Genomic DNA, 20,772 nt, shown 5'->3' with positions numbered 1-20,772 from the left:
GTGGAGCAAGGAGAGCGGTAGAGGAGGCATTTTATGCGTTTCTTTCGTCGCGGGGTTTCGTTTGCAATAATTTATGCGGGAAGACAGCTTGAGAAATGACCACTGGCTCCTTGTGCAACCTTAATTTGCAACAGTTTACTTCAGGAACGTTTTGAGAAATGACCGCTGGCGAGATACGAGGGCACGGCCCGCACTACGTTTGCGGCGGATCGCATGAAGACATTTATCGCGAATCGGCCATCGATGAGAGAAAAAAAAAAGGGAGACGCGGTGGTATCTGCGCGAGATCCCGCCTTTTGGACGTTTCCGCTCGTATAATTAACAATATATCTGACCGCGATATACAGGCGATCTTGGACTACAGCACGCAACCTGAAAAGTTTTATCGTATCGAGGCGGAAACATTAAAAATTCTTATCATCTCGGAGGAAGGGCACAGTCCGGGCATTAGTCTCATCGTCTCGGCGGAGAGATATTAATTCGAGGGATCACGAACGCGTTCGTTCTCGCTTTACAAATAACGCGGCATTCAATCGCATAGGCGCGAAGGTATTATTTCGCGTGTATTGTTACTTTTCAGAGTCGACTCGATGGAAGATCACGTGCGATTAAGAGCCTTTGAAAAGGGCTCCGTAAAGCCGCGTTGAATGCACCGATGAGATTCGATTGCGACACCCGGCACCTTTGACATGCCTCCCGACGTAACGATCGCTGAAACATGAAATTGACCTTTCTAGCCGGCCGGACATATCTGTCGATCAGGTCCACCGGGACAATTACGCCGTAACGATCCGCGACCACGCTCCATCAGAATTCCCCGTCACGCGTCATGAGCATAACCGCGATCAGGCGAAACACAATCCGTTTCTTCTCGTCTTTCTTCGTCTGCGCGCGCGCGCGCGGCACGAAAACTTTTAAAAGCCTCTTAAGTATAAGCCGAAGCTTCTTCCTTAACAATGCTTAATGCGGAATTATGGTTCTTTCCTTCACGCGGAAGAGTTCAATGTAAACTTTTTTCCCAGATTAATTGCCGTTACCATTGTTAACTTTGCGCGCGATTAATTCGCGTTTTAATCGCATTTACATTGCCGTTTCAATGTCAACAAAAAGCAACTATATTATTTCACTGCTGCAAAAACGCTATTTTCAAAAATATTGCAGCAATGCACGGTACCATTCAGGGATTCATCAAAGATAAAAAAGATTTCTACGGTATTTAAAGGATTAAAAAAAAATAGTTTTATCTTCGACAATTTCCAATATGTATCGAGTACCCTTAACTTCAACAACGGTGACTATGAAAAAGCACGTAAAAATTATTTTCGTTTGTTTTTACAAATTTGTTCGTTTTTATAAATCTATCAAAAATCGGAACGAAACGAAACTGAACGAATATTCCTTGCTTTCTTCTTTGACCTACTTCGACAATCGTATACTCGCGAACGTACGTTGAAAGGGGTGAGAGAGCAAATTCGAACGACGGCGCGCAGAGGATCGAGGATGACGAAACAGGAATAAAGGCCAGCGACGACTAAGCGAAAAGCGAGAGAGCGCGGGATGAAGTCAATTACATTATGCATATGACCGGTGGAAGGTAATACAAGAAGCAATCGGCCGGCGATGGAGGCATGCCACCGCTAAATTAACTGCCTACCTAGTTGTGCGCGATGCAATAATGTATTAGCCGCGGTACTACCACCGGCCCTTTCTCCCCATGACCTCCCCCTTTCGCGCATTCCGACGTGTGCTTCGCCCGTATGTGCGTCCAACCCTCCATCGACTGTCTCGGATTGGAATTAACATCCCTTCTTTTCTTCTCTATAATTTCTCTTAGACATTAGCGGTATGCTATCTGCTAATTTTAAGCAACGTTGCATTTTATCGAGCAATTTTTAATTCTATTGCGTATATCTTTGCCTTCGTTATATTTCAAAATAATTCATGGAAGCTGATTTTCGAGCCCTGTGCTTTAAACGAAAACCTATCGCGAATGATTAACGCAACGAACCGTAATAACGAGTTGACTGCTTTATAGCGGAGGGACGTTTATGCCTTTGCGTCTATTTATACTCCAGAACGAAGTGCCGAGAGGCTCTTTATCCGCTTTTAATGAAGACCTCGGCGTCAGTATTTCTTTAGGCATATGATATTTATGTCACCTAATTATTTACAATAATTTAATTAGGATAAAAGTTTTAATAAGAACGTTTAATAAGAACGCGATTTCAAGCATCAAAATTAACTAGCGCTCGTCTCGAATAATTAAAGCCTCTTTTGGTATTTATGTTAATCTACATTTATGGAATTTATATATCCGGCGTTTACAGAGGGACTGAGAATCGCTAACTAGAGTTGATGAACTAAGGCGGCCGGATTAACTAATCCGAACTTTCAGTGTGATTAAAATATCACTTGAGTTGACAAGATCTCGGGGCAATCCACTTCGCTTGGCAGCTGCAAAAAAAGATTGATAATCTCGAGAGGGGTATAACTAAATAATGGATATAACTATCGACTGCACCTCGGGGAACACGCCTCGGCTGATGTGATGTGGTCAGGTGCGCGTGCAATGTATCCCGCGCTGTTTTATAGTGCAATTCCGCGGTGGGTGCACCGGTGGGGCTCGAATAAGGTTTTAGCGCCTTCGTAATACCCAGTAAAGCTTCTAGTTTATCGCGCGTTTTACACGCCGCGGCAAGCTCGCTCGAATCTCCGGCGGAAGAGTGGAAATTGTGTGTCTCGTGAAGGGTGGAACGAGGGAGAATGGGCGCGCCGCGCCGCGCCGCGCCGTTGGCTTCCGTGAAAGTCGGATGAAGGCACGCGAGGACGAGCCTTGTCGGAGAATTATCTACCGATCGCTAGATCCTTTAACCTAGGAGATGCGCGTAAATGAAATTTTGCGAGAAAGGCCGGGCTTGGGTTTAACGAAACCGGCGTGCTACGCGTAACCGCGTGTTTCCCATAAAAATTTGTAGAGTACCGTTTAATTACTTCCTCGTCTTAGGTAATCTCAAAGATCTAAAAATCAAAATTTTTTCACTCGTAAATATGGATAAGAAAAAATAAAATTAATGATCTTTATATACAAATTATAATTGATTTGTGAAATGTGCATTTTGAGAATTTATATATATAATCATAGCTGATGGGAGCCGAGTTAACGTTTGATCGAGGTGATTGACTTCTTTAATTCTCGAAATGGCGATTGGTGATATGAAAACGCCAAGTCGAATTGTTCCGGAAAAGTCGCGGGTTCGCGGCGTGAACCAGAAACATGAGTATATGAACGAGAGAACGGAGCTCATTGTGTGTCGAAGAGCTGATATTATCGGATAATTATAACGATACGTGGCAGAGCTCACGGGAGGAGGACGGAAATGGCACTGTTATCGAGGAGATTTATAAATATCTGCTGCTTGATCGCGAGTTAGAACGGCGACGTTGCGAAAACTTCACGTCTCCGCGACAGTGTTCTAAAAGCGTAGAACATATTTTCGCGTTTATACCTGAAGTATATATCGCGTAAGCAAAAATTAGAAATGTCAAAGAGACAACTCTCGTAGCGTTTGGCTTATCATTAATTCGCGACCAAGCAGAGCACGTCTGATAAAACTCGACATGCCTTACGACAGCGAAGCTAAGATTGCGCGAGAGTATGTATTTGTATTCGGATTCGCCGCAATCTAATGGCACTTGACAAATAGGTGTATGTCACTTACCTACAATGTAGGTAAGTAATTTAATCCGCGTGAAGGAATAAACGGTATTGAAAAAATGTCACTCCTACAATAACTATGTTATCGATCTTTTATTATTGGAAAGGGTATTACACCGAGACACAGCGTTTATGCTAACGGAACGCGATATTACGTGAATAGACGCGCGGCGCGAAGTACACGAAACCGAGCTTAACTCTTTATCTCGATGCGAGTGCTGTACGACCAGAGCGACGAAGCGTGAAAAAGGCTCGCGCGAGCGGATCTCTCGTGAGAGCGAGGCCGCCTGGTCGCCTTATCGCTACCACGGCGGCTTTTCGCTTCGCGGGTGAAACGCCTAACGGATACAGTGCTCTTAAGAGCCGGTCACAGAGAGATACGCTCGTCGATCTCGCCGCGCTGAGACCGAATGTCCGAAACTAATCGAACCGAAAATCTCGATCGACAGAACGATATTAATGCCAACGTATCAATTTGCGCTGCGCTCACATTGTTCGCGGCGAGACGAAGCGAGCCGGATTAAAGATGAATCTGCAATCGCACGACAAAACGCGCGACTAATTGAAATTGAGGTATTATCGGGCGTCGAGGTATTATCTCCAACGTCTGCGACGAGTAACTTTCAATTGCTCGCGCATGGTCGCGAGGTACAGAGATCGGACCGTCTTGCGATACAATATCCCGCGAGAATAACTTAATCGAGCCACAGAAACGTTGCCCTTTTATAACAATTTAATATATTTTGTGAATTGAGTTTTTATTTAAGCTTTTAGAAAATCTAAATTTTTAGAAATTTAGATTTTCGTTTAGAACATATATAAAATTGCGTAAATCGGATTTTAAAATTAGCCACGTTTTGCAAAGTCAAGGTGCATAATATCTTCACACAGTTCTAATAATACACTTTGCGCCTTAAAATAATTGATATACATTGTGTTACATTGTTTTTTTTTTCTCGGACCAGGAATAAGAAAATCAATTACTACGGGCTTAACTCTATCCTAATGAAGTTAAGCCAGCAAAGATCCACCCGCAAGGTCGCCGGGGTGGAAGTTTCTCTCCGATAGGACGCTCGTAATCAGATCCCGGAGTGCCTTTAATTCCATTATCCTGTATTAATTGCAAAACCGATAGCGGGAGTGTCCTCGCGGTACCATTAAACTCGCGACGCTCGAAATTAAATTGTCTGGCAACACGGCGGACCGTATATCCCCCGACGTGTCGTATGTACAAGCTAGCGAAACAAGACGGCGCGGCGGACCTATCGGTCGCGGCTAACTAACGTATTCATCCCTTAAGAGTGTCCGTGCGACGCCGATGACCTTGAGATAGCGGGATAATTTCCTTCGGCTCCTGAACGGACGAGAGAGCTCTACCGCAAGGCGTGCAATGCGAAAATCAAACGGGTCGACGCGATTTTTCTGACGTGAACCTAAACCGGCTCGCGACAACCGCAACCGCAACAACTGGGGTATATATCTAATGTACATGCGACCGCCGATAAGCAGTCCGCACTGTTTTTCTCTCGTTAATACAGAATTGTAAGATCGGTAACGGGAACGCTGCACGCCGCCGCGCCGTCCCGGCCGAGGACGCGGGCGCAAAATCGACGATCGCGTATCGACGCGACAAATTGCGAGTGTATCGTTAATGGAACGCCGTGTGAAAACGATGACCGCAAGATTAAGGCCGGGATCCTTTTCATAGACTCGCTCCTTTACCACGCTCCGCTCGCAGCGCGAGACAAACCAACGACTGGCTAGCGCGCGATTCCTGTAATAACTTTCGACCGGATTACGCACGAGATCGCGAGATAAGGCAAGGGCAAATAGAAACTGACCGTCTACCGGCCAGTATATATTTCAGTAACGCGGAACGAGAAATCAATGTCGCTGTGGTCTGTGAGATAGAAAGATGAATATTTATATCTATGTGTAGAAATATTAATTTACTTCTCTTAAACATCTGCATGTAGCTATGCATCAAACGTGCTTAATCTATATATAAAGTTGCTTTCAAACTCGTTCTTGTTCTTCTTCGGGTATACGTCGCAGTACGACGTCAGATACGTGTCTAGAATTTCACATAATCACAGTAATTGAGTTTGGAATAAAATAGAACGTGCTGTCGTACGAATTTGGGTGAAAAATTTTGCGGCTTGCTCTGAAAGATGCATGCCTCGTTATTTAATTTAACGGCTCGTTAAATATATCTGGGTAATTTGATGCAAGTTTTGAAAATAGTTGGCCGGAGTTTACACAATACCGAGGAACCCGACCGACCAATTTTCTCAACCTGCAACAATGCGGCGGTAGCTCTTTGTTGTAAAACGGCGTCGTGACCAGGTAGAGAGATCCTAAGACTTTACTACCACACACTTACTTACAACGGCGCCCAACTGAACGGTACTTTATCGCGTTAATTTTGCATGCCGTTAGTACGGCAGACAAAGTAGTTCACATTGCACCGAATGTAGCCCGGCTCCTTCCTCTTTTTATCATTCTTCTTCTTTTTTTTAACCCGAGCACGACAGTTTCCCACCCTCCCGAGACTCCCGAGCGAATACCGAACGGATAGAAGAACACTCCAACGACAAAGTGGACAATTAACCCCGAAGAGAAGGTCGAGGAGGGGCATCGCCGACAGATCGCAACCGCCTTCGTGGCCTGGCAGGACAGGCGAACATCACGAAGATCCTCCCCCTTACCAACCTCCCCCTCCCCCGGCCATTTTTGTTGCACCGCTAAGGTGAGAGAGCGCTGTCCACGGGTAACACGATAGAGGGTGGGCTTATGGAGATCAAAACCCCGTATCGGATTCCTTATGTCTCGCAAATGGCCGCCTTGGATGGTGTTAGTTACAAGCATCAGCCATCTTTGGAGCCCTTCACGTGCTTCCTTCCCGGACCTCCTTAAAGTCCATCGGCGAAAAGCGCTGCTTCTTCGCCACGGTGACTGTCTGTTAAAAATTTAATATCCACCGATAATGCCGGAACATGTTACTGGCGCAAAGAAGACGCTTGGATTATCACTGACGCGTGCGTCAGACTTACGCAACGGGAGAATATGGAACACTTGAAACAACCTCTTAGTCTTAAGTTGTGGCGGCCGACCTCGTTGATATGTGATTTCGATTGCAAACAAGAATAAGAGAGATCAGTCTAAAAGCGGAGCATGCTAAAGATATCTCCTTGATACGCGTCTGGGAAGGGTTATGCAAACACCGCACGAGCTTCCTAGATTCTATAAGTCCAAAGGAATGAGAGGCATGCACATTGCCGTCGAGGTGATGATACTAATAATTAATACACGCGCACGTACACGCAAGGGAATCTCTTCTCCGTCCCTCTCTTTCTCTCTCTCTGTTTCTCTTTCTCCTTTCTCGTCTTTCTGTTTTGCTTTCGTATTTCTCGTGTCTTCTCGCACTCGGTTCCTTCAGTCGCGAGTCGGAAGATATAGCCGGTGAGACAGCAACTCCGTTGATGGCCAGAGTCCAAAGGCAAGAATACCGCTTTAATGAATTACGGGATGTACAGTAGTTATAACGTACCATCCACACATACCACTTGGGTTCGACGCGGCCAATCCTCGAAGGAAGGACGCCCCTTCGGTTTTGCTTGCGTGAGAGAAAATACTGTTCATTACCAATACGAACATTACGAACTCCGCTCCGCGTCGTTTGCATCGGTAATCGAATACGGGTACGGTACACCGTGAGACGTACCATATGGGCGAGTACAAACCTTCAGGAATTTCTGAAAAATATATCATTACTGCCGCGTCGAGCCCGCTCGCGTAATTGATGACCTACATTGATAATAGAACAACAATCTTTTTTATCGTGAAATCTAATACAACTATTCTTAATGGACAAGCAGAAGTATCGCTAACGTTTTTATCTCCCGCCGTTGAAAACTCGTTAAAGATAAATCGATACCTAAGTGCATCTTGTAACCGTACGAGTAGCGCGACGTTTAAGACGGCAAGAACGAAGGCACGAGGTATATAAGAAGCGTTCGACGGGAATGAAAGCGCACGTAGGGAACGACCGCGTCTGCCGTTACAGGATCAATTGACGTCGTCTCTATATATTCCACGTCTGCAGTGCAATAATTAATACACGAGGCAATGTCGGAGCCTCATCCCACGCCGCCCTTCGCGGCACAGAGGAGCCGGCCGCGCCGCGAAGTCCAAACGGCAAGAATACCGCTTTAATGAATTACGAGACGTAAGTCAGTAGTTATATCGCGTGGTGGGTACCGTCTATAATACCACTATAGGGGCCGCGAGAGACCGGGGCCGATACCGGGAGAGCGCGCGGGCGCCGGGTTACGAGCGAGAGCGAGATTGATTTCGCAATCGGAATCCAAGAATAGCGGCGCTGTAAAATGGACGGCCGCGTGCACGCGCGTAGCGTACTACCGGTTTTCAGACGTAAATCAAGAATAGCGAAGTGTAATCCTGGCGTAATTTCGCGGCGAGCCTGTATTACGATGCGGGAGATTGTAAACGGGTTTATTAGTTCCGGACCGAAACCCCGAAAACCCCCGTAACTCTGCGCGACGTGCTTTAATGGTGCCCGACAGTGGCGAGAGCCAACACGATCGAGTAGCGGGCTTATTAAACGCGTTTTACGATTTCATTTAAGCGCATGAACGGAGAATTGAACGGTCCCTCGGATTTTGCACTGGCTATTTAGTTTGTCGTTCTCGGTCCAATCTTAAATCAGGTACCATATTAAGACATATCTGAATTTATTCGATGATATTTAAATCATGCATACACACACAAATAATACGATTGTGCTTGGGTTTTATTAAACTTTTCAAAGTTTATATTTTGAAAATTCTTTACATATTGTATAAAAAATATATCAAAATCGAAAAGTATTTACATTATATAAAGATTCCACAGATCTCTTCGTGATTCGGGCATAATAAATCATAAATAACGAAGAAGGCAATAAATGAAGAGACAATAATAATTAAAAAATATTAAGTCTATCGGAATGCCAGATATAGAATCGTCGAAATTAAAGTTTAAATGCGTAGACATAAGAGGACTGCAGTTATATACGTTGTTACGCGCCAGTAAATTCTGACTTCCAACGGCGCTACTAGAATAGATTGTGTCTATATATTCGTACGAGAAATTCCGGAGCTAGGATCAGGGCTCAATCTTTTTTCTAGGAACGAACCGAGTACCGGCACCACGCGAAAGGGCTTAATGAAGAGGCGTTTCCGTGAAACTCGAACTACCGACTACGGGGATTATACGAGACGTACTTCTCTTCTCGCCGGTAACTCGAACCTTACTTCGTGAATAGGATTAATAAAACCTTATAGGGGAACCGTTTCCACGGAGATCTTAGGAAATGGTTCGCGGTAACTTTTCATTAATTTACGCCCCTCGTAGATTAGGAAAGTAATCCGCGGCGTAACTTCTCCCGAAATTCTGCGCCGCAACATCCGACAATGTCAAACTTGACGCTAATATCCTCAGCCACCGTCTTGTAAAAATGCTCCGTGAATATGTTCAAGATGCAATAATTTTTATCTCCTATTAGATACTAGAATTTGCTTCGAAATCGTTGGACAGATCAAGCTTTTATATTAATAAGTTTCGTATTATTAAAAGTATTGGTAAAACGACATTAATAATCAAGTTAGAACACTGATTAAATCTCTAATCTTTATAATCTTCAAAAATGAATTTTTTAATTATTCTTCTATGTTGCACTCTATTGCATTAATTCCATATATCAAGTGTGACGTGAAACCGGCGATAGCCAGCGAAAGTACGTCTATAATACGCGCGTAATCAATGCGGTATCCTGGCTGGCGGTGTCACTCTCGCGTTTCACTGCAGCGAACCATTTTTTTCCCTTTTTCGCGTGTCCACGAATGCACTGCATCGCGTCGTAGTCCCCCAAGGCTTCAAAGGACTGGGCTGATGCCAGGACAAGGGCGCGAATGTAGTCAAATCACATCAAGCTCGCTCCGGTCGACGTGTATGTACCGAGGGGAGAAAGGGTAGAGTGTCGCAGGAAGACGGAGAAACCTTCCGTACCCTCCTTGGCCACCCTGTTTTAGTCCCCTCCTACGCGACCGGCCATTCTCACGAGGTGTGTATTCTGTCTCGAAGCCTTCCATGTGTGCCTCGGCTCCTGCCTTTTCCTCTCCCTCATCCCGGGCTCGCTCATCCTGGCGCGCACCGCCGCACTTCCGGTAGGCGTGTAAAATATATCGCGCTTTGTTCCCCGACCCCCGTTTCTTAGGCGACTTGCCGGTGGCGCTTTCGACCCATCGAAGCACAGAATGAACTGCGGGTAGACCCACTGTGCGAAATTGGAAGCCGTATATCTCTATGTAGATGTGGTACAGCCCGTATTCTCACACCGCAGATTTAGCGCTAAATGAGTCTGTCAAACTGTCGCGTTAATATTGCATACGCTAATCATATTAGAGAAACAAAGTTTGGTGTTAAATAATATTTTATGCTAAATATGACGTGAAGATTTAAAACGGATGCGATAATATCTGAGAATAATTAGAGTAAATAGCTTTTTTTGTGGCTACACACGGAAGTAAATGTATTCAATAGCCGCTTGCTGTTGCATCGCTAAACATTTTTTATCGGTTTTTATATTGCCATCAACGATGATAAAGCGTTAATATCTTCGTGAGAAAACTTGTCGGCAGACGGCGAGGATAAAAATTGCTGCGCACGATGCAAAATAATTCTGTTTAAAAGCAAGCGTGAATGACTATTGGATGAACGAGGAAGCTATTGACAGCTGGCGTTTTTTGATCAGCAGAACGCGCATTTTACATCGGCGCGATCCATACTCGTCGTAATCATATTCAGCAGCCGGCACAGAACGCGCCCGCATGCGATGGGTATGTAAACGCTTACTTCCCGGCGCGGCGCGGCGTAGCGGCGAGTCGCAGGGGTGTACGTCTCTCGGAAATCGCAAGAAACCGCTCTAGGAGATTTACACACGTGGGTCTTCTCTCCTCTCTTTCCGGCCGCGGCACGACGACCGAGTCATTACTCAGCAGAAGGAGGGACAATGTATACCCGGCGAGTAAGAAATTGTTTTCACGCACCGACTCCTCCACGCCGCGCCGATGCGATGTCGGGGACTTTCAATCGGGAGACCGGGCCGCCGATGATTTTTGTCTCGCACTCGTTAGCGACACGCGTGCATTAATTAATCGCGAACAATCCCTGCTTTGCACCCCCGCCCTGTCTCACGCTTTTTCAATCCGCTCGCTTCTTCCTCGTTTGTTCACAATCTCATCAGCGAATCACGGTCTGTCGCGCGATACAATTTTTCATATCCGCCCCTCCTCTCACGTGCATAAAGTGTATAACGAGGCGACGCGAGAACATAAGGGTGACGATGACGATGCGTGCACGTACGCATGTGAATATACATATATGGTGTATTATAAGATCTGGAAATACCACTATCACATCCGTAATTTTGGTAGCGTCATATACAAATCGACCTCGTAGAATAAAAGTTATTTTCTTTTTTTATGCTTCTTTTACATATTCTTAGGATTTATATTTTCCGTGTATAAAAGGTATTATTACTGAATATTGTTTGTGAAACACTAAAATACAATAGAGACAATATAAAAATACAAATATATAAATGTTAGGTGAGGATCTTTTACTATACATTTTTAATATAAATAAGTGATGGGCATTTATGCTTCTTTGTCATATGAAAACTTTCTTCACTCTAATCTTCGAAATTTTCTTATTAAGATATTTAAGCAAGTATTAAGTCACCAAGATATCTGACATCGAAGATTACTGGAAAAAATAACTTGTTGAATTTCTTCTGAGGTACGTTATCTTGGAAATTTATCAGAGAACTCTGGTATTGATTTTCATTTTTTACGATACACCCTGTATGCGTTTATGTGCAAGTACATACGCATGATATGTATACGCACATGTGTACATACTTGCAGGGGGAAAGGTAAGAACGTCGGAGGGGAACACCATGTGTTCTTTCGAGTCTCGTAAGAAGAACGCGGGCCAATGATTGGTCGACGGCACCCTTTGCACGCCCACGTGCGTATGCATTACGCGGTGTGAAGGGATTACTGTACTCACGGGGAGCATGCATCCCCACGAGAGTGAAGGAAAAGTCATTCGACTCCCCTTTCCTTCTCTCTTTGTTTATCCCGATCATTAAAATGGCCGCCGTCACGACGTTCTCTCATTGGCCCAGAGCTCCCTTCTTTCTGCGCCCTTAGGACTCTCCCTTTTCCTCGCTTTCTCTTTTCCTCTCCCTCTCTCTCTCTATCTCTCTTTTCACATATCGTACTCATTGTTGATGTGGGGCGCCATGTATATCCACTTTCTCGAGAAGCCTTCTTTTCTTTTTGTGCACGAAACGAAATTGTAGGCTGCACCCAGGAACAATCGAAAAATTTTATACCCTTCCATCCCTTACTCTCTTTCCTAAAGATTCTTTTTAATTAAGATAGATTTAATCCTTCACTTTAAAACTATACATGGTTTTTATCAGTATTATACATATGATATTTCTTGTGTCTTTATTTAATTTTCATCTATTCCTGTGTCTTTATCCCTAAAGAAAATTATTTGTGGATTTTTACTGAACTTATATAGTTGATCTTTGCCGACCTGCCGATCTTACCAGCTCTACCATAGCTGTCATATGAAGAGATGCATTTTTTACCTCTCAAATTTCTTCCTCGGTGCCTACGATTTTCTTGCCTAACACGAATTCTCATGCTCCTCGCTTGCTCGGGGCCGCATTCCGAAATCTGGAGCAAGCGCGACGAGGCGCCCGCCGGTGCCGCCTTTATTTGCTCATTTCCCTGGAGCGGCGGCGGCGGCGGCGGCGACTGTGTCGTCCTCGGTAGCAGATGGAAGAGACAGAGGTACAAGAGACGCGGGGAGGATAGAGGAGAGGTGATGGACTGTCACCGATGGTAATACATCGTCGCCTTCGCCTGGCCTCTTATAGACGGGTGGACACGGGAGGGACACGAAGGACGAGTTCACGCAAACACGTGTTACGAACAACAGGTCCGTATGTCTCTACATCCTCGCTATCTCCTCGCCCTTCTCGTCTCGTCTCTCCTGCTCGTTTCCACTCAGTTTCTCCTCCGGCTGAGACGCAGCATCCGTCTGGCAGGACTGGCAGGTAGCTCGTTCGTTCCGTTCTGCTCGGTTCCCTGCTTCGAATCGCTCGAGAGAGAGAGAGAGAGAGAGAGAGAGAGAGAGAGAGAGAGAGAGAGGAGTAAGAAAGAGCAATAGAGAGAAGGGAACAGCCGCGGGGCCCTCGGCGGACTACAAACGAGCCGTATTCGCCAAATCCAGCTAACTCGAACCGAACTGAATCGAAGGAATCCGTCTGCCGGCAGCTCTCTTTCTCTCTTCTCCTCTTTACTCCTAGCCTCTTTCGCTTCTTTTTGAGTGACCGTTTCCTCCGCAGCTCCACGTTCGCCGTTTCCACCACCCACTGAACACCTCGGCGGGTATCCGTCTAGGAACTCAACGAAAATTAGCGAGGGAGAAAAAAAAAGGACGTTCGCTGCCGTGGAATTTCTCTTTCGATTCTGCGGGGACATATACACACGCAACAGAGCGCGAGGAAATAAGCGGCTCCTATAGAACATGAGGCAATTTTTTAGCACTCGCTGACGCGCAAAAACGGTATCTTGGACATCCGAATATTTTTACACACTTTAATATAACCGCACGAATAATGAACGTTAAAATTGGAAGGTAAAATCTCTATCTTTCTTTGATACGAAGAAAAAATTGCAATTTTTTATCGTAGCTAATTATGAAAATTATTCTGTTTATAAACTGAGTTATTTTGATTTATTGAAATAACGGAAGAATGATGAAATATTGCCATGAAAACGTCACATGAATAGAAACCACCTTCTGAGTATCTAGTTTATTTATTTGTTAGTTATGAATTTCAATCCGAAGAATATGCGTGTGTATATGGGGCTCGAGGACTTAATACACACATCTATTCGTAATAAATGATGGAACGGATGAAGTCGAGGAAAAAGAACGACGAAAAAGTAGGTTAATCCTAATCGAAGAAATTCGTCTTGCGCATCTTTCTGCCACGTTTCTCCCTTCTCTCTTTTTCGAGTCGAGGTCATACCGTTTAGCCTAACGACGCGATTACAAATTAGTTAGGAATGATGAGCGCGTGTCTTTCTATATCGGCCGATTATAAATTCATATTTGAAATTAATTAACGGGTGATTTAATTATGGCCATTTTTAATTTCTAATCTACCTGGCGACCGTTAATCCTAATAACTCGGGACCCGATGAAATATACGGAATATTTCGCCGAGACCTGATCTGGGAGTGTTGATCCATACCGGTCGTGCGCTAACTTCTCGCCTGCAATTAAAACGCCTTCGCTGAAACGATAGTTTTTAGAATGGCATAATGTAGATATATTTCACGTCACACCACATATTAACTCTTAACAGACTCGTGTGCCGAGTGTTGACACGCTTAGCGCGTAATTTATCGCCTTATTACGCATTCCTGTGTAAGAAAAAGAAGTGATAATTATATCATTCAAATCTTGAAATATGATACGCGTAATTTTGACAGAGCAGCATTTGCATTAATTGAATTAATGACTAACCGCTTGAATGTAGATCCACTAGACAAGGTAACATTCATATTTATTCATAAATTGACGAAATCACTTGAACGTACAGAATTCATTTCGACTGTACAGTGCCAATGTCAATGAAACACCTCTACTTTCATTCATACAAGTAGTAGTGCTAATATATTATCTAAGTATATTACAATACCGTTAATGATACTCATTTCACGTGCACCGCGGGCACTCGCGAACGCATTCAAAACCCATAAACTAAGCAGAGACAAAACCCGCGTAATTTATCGCGACAGTACCGGCACCTAATTCGCAACACCTTCGTTCGTGGCAGGACTAACGAGAAGATTTACGTTTAAAGTGCCGTCCCGCGGAAATGTACCGGTCGACTACAAATTATATCGATCTGAAATATCGCGTATGCGAAAGACATCCCGGAATTATTATCCGTCGGTGGAGCGAGCGCCAGAGAGGCCGCGGATAATTAAAATCAATAGGACCGATTCTCGACTTGTCATTTCGTGATTTCTAATCGGCCCATAGCAGCGTCGACGGGGCTCCCGACGAAGGCGTGCGATGGTGATAAAGAACATTCCCTCGTGCTCTTGCCTCTCTTCGCCAACTCTCCCTCTTTCGTGCCACGAAGCCGTCTGCTAGCCGCCCGCTTGCCCAATAAATCCGTAATTTATCGCGCGAGCTACGAAACTCGCTAATAAATCCCTATAGAGAAGGCGGCCCTCCAACGCGCCACGAGAGAAAGTCCCGACGTCCACGAAGCATTGAACTTCGGGCGAAGGAAAGGAGTTGCAGGCTGCATTCGTTGGTACACGATTGTGTTCGAGCATCCATATTTCGAGTGTTTGAAATATATACATGCGGAACGTAAATGCGACTCGATTTAAGGGGACAATCGTGACCGTTTTATTTTTTCGTGAAGACTTTTCAAAGTTGCTGTAAAAAAAAGATTATCTTGAAATCATAAAATAAAAGTCACCACCATATTATATTGGAAATTAATTTATCTCGATTCCCAATTTTTAAATAATTTAAATTTAATTAACTTAAATTTGTTGGACCGATTCGATCAAGCTTGTGAATGCAAATAAAGAAAATTCTTTGAAGTTGTTGTAAAGATAATTTTAAAACCATAGAAAAAAATTTATTACCATGTTATATCACATTAGAAATTTATTCTCGATTCTTATAAACCTTTGGTGAATCAATTCGAGCAGGATGAGACTAGACAAAAAAAGGCTAAGTTCCTAAATCCCTTCGTGAAAGCATAATAAGAAAATAGGCACGACGTCAGCGATATCATATAGTGTCCCCGAACGCTGATATACGATCGTACTTATAACTCTCGTTTATCAACCGTAGACACCTCTTCTAGCTGAAATGAAACGCGGATAACGTTTAGATATGTAATATCTCCCCGTTTAATATCACGAGAATAAGTCCGTCATATGACGGACTTATCAGAACGAGGCGCATGTGTGTATTTCACATCTCTTTTTCTCTCGTTAACTTATTGAAAGATAGTTTTAAAAAAGAAACATAATTTCGTTTTTTGTCGATTATGTTATTACATCTTTTTCAAGCGTTTTTATCTGCACGACAAAGTTGGATGATTGTTCTTCATAATTGGATCAATTTAGGTTGATTAGAACGATAACAGCGGTACCCATTTTAAAACCGACACTTATACTTTTAATCCTCGAGTGGTCATAAAAAAAGTACGATAAACTTTTTGCGTTTTCTCATAGATTTTCTAAATCGTTCATCCAGAAATGAGGTAACGAGGATCGATTTCGAGATCACTCGCACGATCATCGCGTAGCTCTCTGCAATGAGGAAACAAAGTAGCGCAAACTCTTGCATTTTCCCGCGTATCCGTCGGTGCGGATCGCTGCAAATCGATTCTTGTCTCCAACATGAATGCAAACCGTACTTTCGTCGTCGTAGAAAACTCTCACTCTCCTCATACATTCTGTTCCGTCGCTTTCCGTTCGCACAGAGTATACCGTTAAGTTTTACTGCAACGAGATCTAGCATCAAATTAAATTTATCGCCGGTCGATCGACGCTGCTAAAGAGTTATATGCGAAATAAAAGTACACACTTGAAATAATCACAAATGAGTGAGATTGCAACGCAGAGGTTATCTCCCTTGCTCTGAAACAAAAAATCGTTCTTTATTCGCAACGTTATCTCTGAGAAGAACGCATATGGCTACAGATAGAGTAACTGTAAGTTATAACGGCGCTCGGAACATACATTTAATGAGAAACGTAGGAAACCTGGATCTCCAAGTTACATATATATGTATTTGTTTGTTAAATTTATTATAGCGCTAGAAAGTACTTTGGTAAATTATTTTAATTGGAAACGAAAATGTCATAATCACCGACGTAAATTACATTTCATAAATAATCATGGCATTCGCCGAATCGCAGAATTCTCGGTACAATTAGATTTAAGAGATTTAGGCAAGTGAGGAAATTATTCGCAATTATCTCTATTGTATCGTGACGGAAGAAGAAATTTAATATTTCTCAAATTGCCCATAATTCGAAGCAATTCCCATAGCAGGGGAAGAACCTGCCGAGTTCTATCGCGCACTTAACGCACCCGCGCCCGCGCCGCCGCGCCGAGACAGGAAGCATGACAAACGAGAAACACCGGAACGGCGATTTCCATCTGGAATGTGGCCGTTCGTGCATCCTGGACTTTAACGTCGAGACTTCGCCGTTTGAAACGGAGGAACCTGCCACTTGTGTTATTATTGTGCGCCGCGCGCGATATCCCAGACAAGAAAGAACGAGGCTACGTGTGGATCGTTAGATATATGCGTGCTGCAGATCGTGCTTAATAGTCGCGCCGTAAAATTAGTGAAATTAGTATACGGATAGAGAGCGGATAGAGAGCGCGTACAGGGGTGAAGGAGGGGTAGTGACACGGAATTCCTGAAAGGGAACCACACCGAAAAATGCCGTTCGCTTCGGCCCGAGACTCACAACGGCTCGTTAATTCCGTCTCATTACCATCTGGCGAATCGACAGCAAATTCGCGGTTCCACCCCGGTGTGTATTATAATTTGAATCCGACGCGCATATATCCCGGGCCCGTATACGCCGACTGAAATCGAGTGAAACGCCGCGTTTTTTAAATGCACCTGCGAGCAACGGAAACGAAACTGAAAGCGAGCATCGCCGAACGTGCAGTTATACTTTTCGATCTCTTAGGAAATAATAGAGAGCTACTCGGCGGAGTGCCGTTAATCTCGATCTTTAAATGGGAACAGAACGGTTTCGAGCGTCGGAGCACATCGCGCCAGGTCGAAAAACGCCAGGAGAGCGCCGTAGAGCTCCAGTGGCCCCGTCGGGGTACCCGGGGGCGCCCGTACCGATAGCCGACGATTTTCAGTCGTCAAAATATACGTCTATGCCGTTTTCGTCCGCCGGCCGTGGTATCCCATTCGAGACATCGATACCACAGTCGTTGCGCGGGCCGATACCTGTTGCTGCCGATGCAGCAACAACCCTTCAGCCGCCTGTGCCCCGGCCCCGGCCCCGGCCCCGGCCCCGGCCCCGGCCCCGGCCCTTCCTTCCGTTCTTTCTCCGCTCACCGCTTGCGTGCCCGCGGGCCCACGCGATTAGACCTAGGCCCGAGATTAGAGCGTGCCACGCCATAGTCGTCTCTTTCTTTACTCGCCATTTGTTTCGTCCGTTTCGTTTGTTTCGTCGTGGCGAAACGGGGCGCAGACTTAAACGGGGACTCACGGATTCGAATGTCTATTATGGGATAGCGGGAGGCCACCGAAAGAGAGGAGTCGTTCTCGAGAGCGATCCGTGAGAATCGGCTTGGCGCGTTGCGTTTTCGGATCGCGGCGAGCGAGCGAAAGAGCTGTGGTTCTCTTTCGGAAATTATTCTCCGAGAGGGAGTCATTAGACGCGGGGCAATTCTTCTCGAATTCCTAATAACACGGAGCTACTGCTCCAACGATGGTAGCAGTGGAAACGACCGCTTAACGGTATTCGCGAAAGTAGTGCCACTGGATTTATTATCGGGGAGTAGACGAGAGAGAGAGAGAGAACTCGTGACCAATAACTGCGAGTGATTTGTAAGAGAGCGCTGTCGTTTGATGAAAGAAATATATAATTATGTTCGTGTAGTTTCACACAAATTATAGGTTGCACGGAAAACCGTTTTATATTTTTTCCTCTTTAAAGTTTTCGTTTAATTTCTGGTATCTAATTATATGCTAGCAATATATACAAATCCATATTCGCCACTTTATGATACAGCAATCTTTATATAAGTTCCAATATAATATATAAAATGTTGAAAAAATCTCTCTTTCGCCAGTTATATAATTCAAAATATTAAAATTTGCATATTACATTAAAAACAGTGATATGAAAAATATTATTAAAAATAATGATATTTTAAAATGAGCAAAAAATTGCTTTCGTAAGTCTTAGGATTATTAAACATATAATTTTCTGACGTCTCTTTCATATTTGAAAACGTATTTGACTTGCACGAGTTTTACTATTTAATAATCCAAGTTTTTCTTCGCAAATGCTTCAGGCTGTCTCATTAAAGATGTATAATTTTCTCTCCGAATTCTTAATAATATAGAGCTATAAAAGAAATAAACAAAAATTCGCTCATAAAAGTCTTGAGAGATTTTTCTAATACATGTCTGGCACTCTGATTTAAGAGCAAAAATTATGTATATTGCTTGAATATACATAAAATGCCTTACCAAAAGCCAATATTACTTTTTTTCAATATAATTACCTTAATTTTTTTAGATATTAATTTTTTGCACATTTTATATAAATTTTACTATAAAGTTTCTGGTAGAGAGCCACGTAAACGTTCATCACTAGAAAATAAACAAAGTCGATGCTAAGAAATTCTTTGCAGAGAATTACCGACAGCTATGCAAATTACTGTACCCGACAATTAATTACGTTCAACTTGTGTATAAAAATTCGTCAACAAATTGCGCGCTGCATACGGCGAAGAAATATAATTGAACGTTGCGTAATTGGAACTTAGTGGCAATCATTAAGGCAATTTCTACTGCACATGCACATAACAATGTACAACCATGATTATGATCGAGGTGCGGGTGCGACAGCGAGACAGAAAGAGAGAAAGAGGGGGACAAAAGAATACGGTGAGGGAGAGAGAGAGAGAGAAGGAGACGCCCGCGTGATTAGTGTCAACGAGCCGGTGAAGGGAAATTTCTAATTGCATACATGCCGCACGACGTACGAGCGTGAAAAGATATTCCGACGTCGGAAACGTATGTACACAGCCGAGTGCGCAGCGATAGTTAAACCGACAATTATCCACGATCGTGGGCTACGTGGGAAGGGACACGTGGGTTACCCCGACAGCGATTAAAGACAAAGCTGCTCCTATATCTCTTATATCGATGGCACGAAGTCGTTCTTTTCGAATTCTGCGATCCTCCAATCCCGACGGTATCACGCGATCGTCTCGGATGAGAAACGCCAACGTCGTGATGTATTGCGTGTCGCGTTTAACTACCGAATGAAGATCGCAAAACTTGACTGAAGATTACTAATGTTGCTTAATGATTCTTACATGCGTATAAATGCCACGTTCAATTTATAACGCTGCGCCTGCATGAGATTCGCGAATTAATCATGGAACGAATAAATGATGAGACACTGGCACGCTATGTTGATACCTATCGATTATAGTTATCTTTAAATTTTGTGTAATATCTTTTAAAAATTCAAAGGAACAAGGAGTATGCAGGATTGAAAATCTTAAAAATAATTCTAGGAAAGATTGGGGAAGGTGTGGAAGAGAAATACTTCTGTAAGTGCTTAAAATACTGCTGTAAGACGAAAGGAAATACCAAGAAGGAGAGAATGGTCTCGAGGTCGAATCGGTCTGCATTATTAAAAACGGACGTGTAATTATCGGCTAAAAATGTCCATGTGGAGGCGAGTCTTTACGTCATGTATAAGTGTGCATGCCACCCGCTCGGCGCGAGTTACGTCGCGCGCGCAAGAAAAAACGGCGGGCGCATCCACGTATTGACAGACAGCCGTATTATTATATCATTTCAGGAAGAAGTAAACGCCGGGTTTATCCGCTGGAACGGAAGATACGTTTTAAACTGAACGCTCGCGCGTTCTCGGATGTCATTACGCGAATCATAGTTAAACTCAACGCCGTGGAATCTCGCCGTATCGTGCGAGCGTCCGTAACCATAGGTTTAGCTCTTTGAAATCAATGACTAATCTTGTACACGCACGTCGTCGGTTAGTATCTTGTCACGTAACAATGGCCGAAGCGATGAAAATGATCGTTGAACGAGACGACGCAGACGTCCGTGCGTTAGCGTGATATTAT

Source organism: Temnothorax nylanderi, unplaced genomic scaffold (genome assembly GCF_030848795.1).
Source record: "Temnothorax nylanderi isolate EJ_2023f unplaced genomic scaffold, tnyl_v1.0 TNYL_tig0038_pilon, whole genome shotgun sequence".
NCBI lineage: Eukaryota > Metazoa > Arthropoda > Insecta > Hymenoptera > Formicidae > Temnothorax > Temnothorax nylanderi.
Note: the sequence above shows the minus strand (reverse complement) of the source record.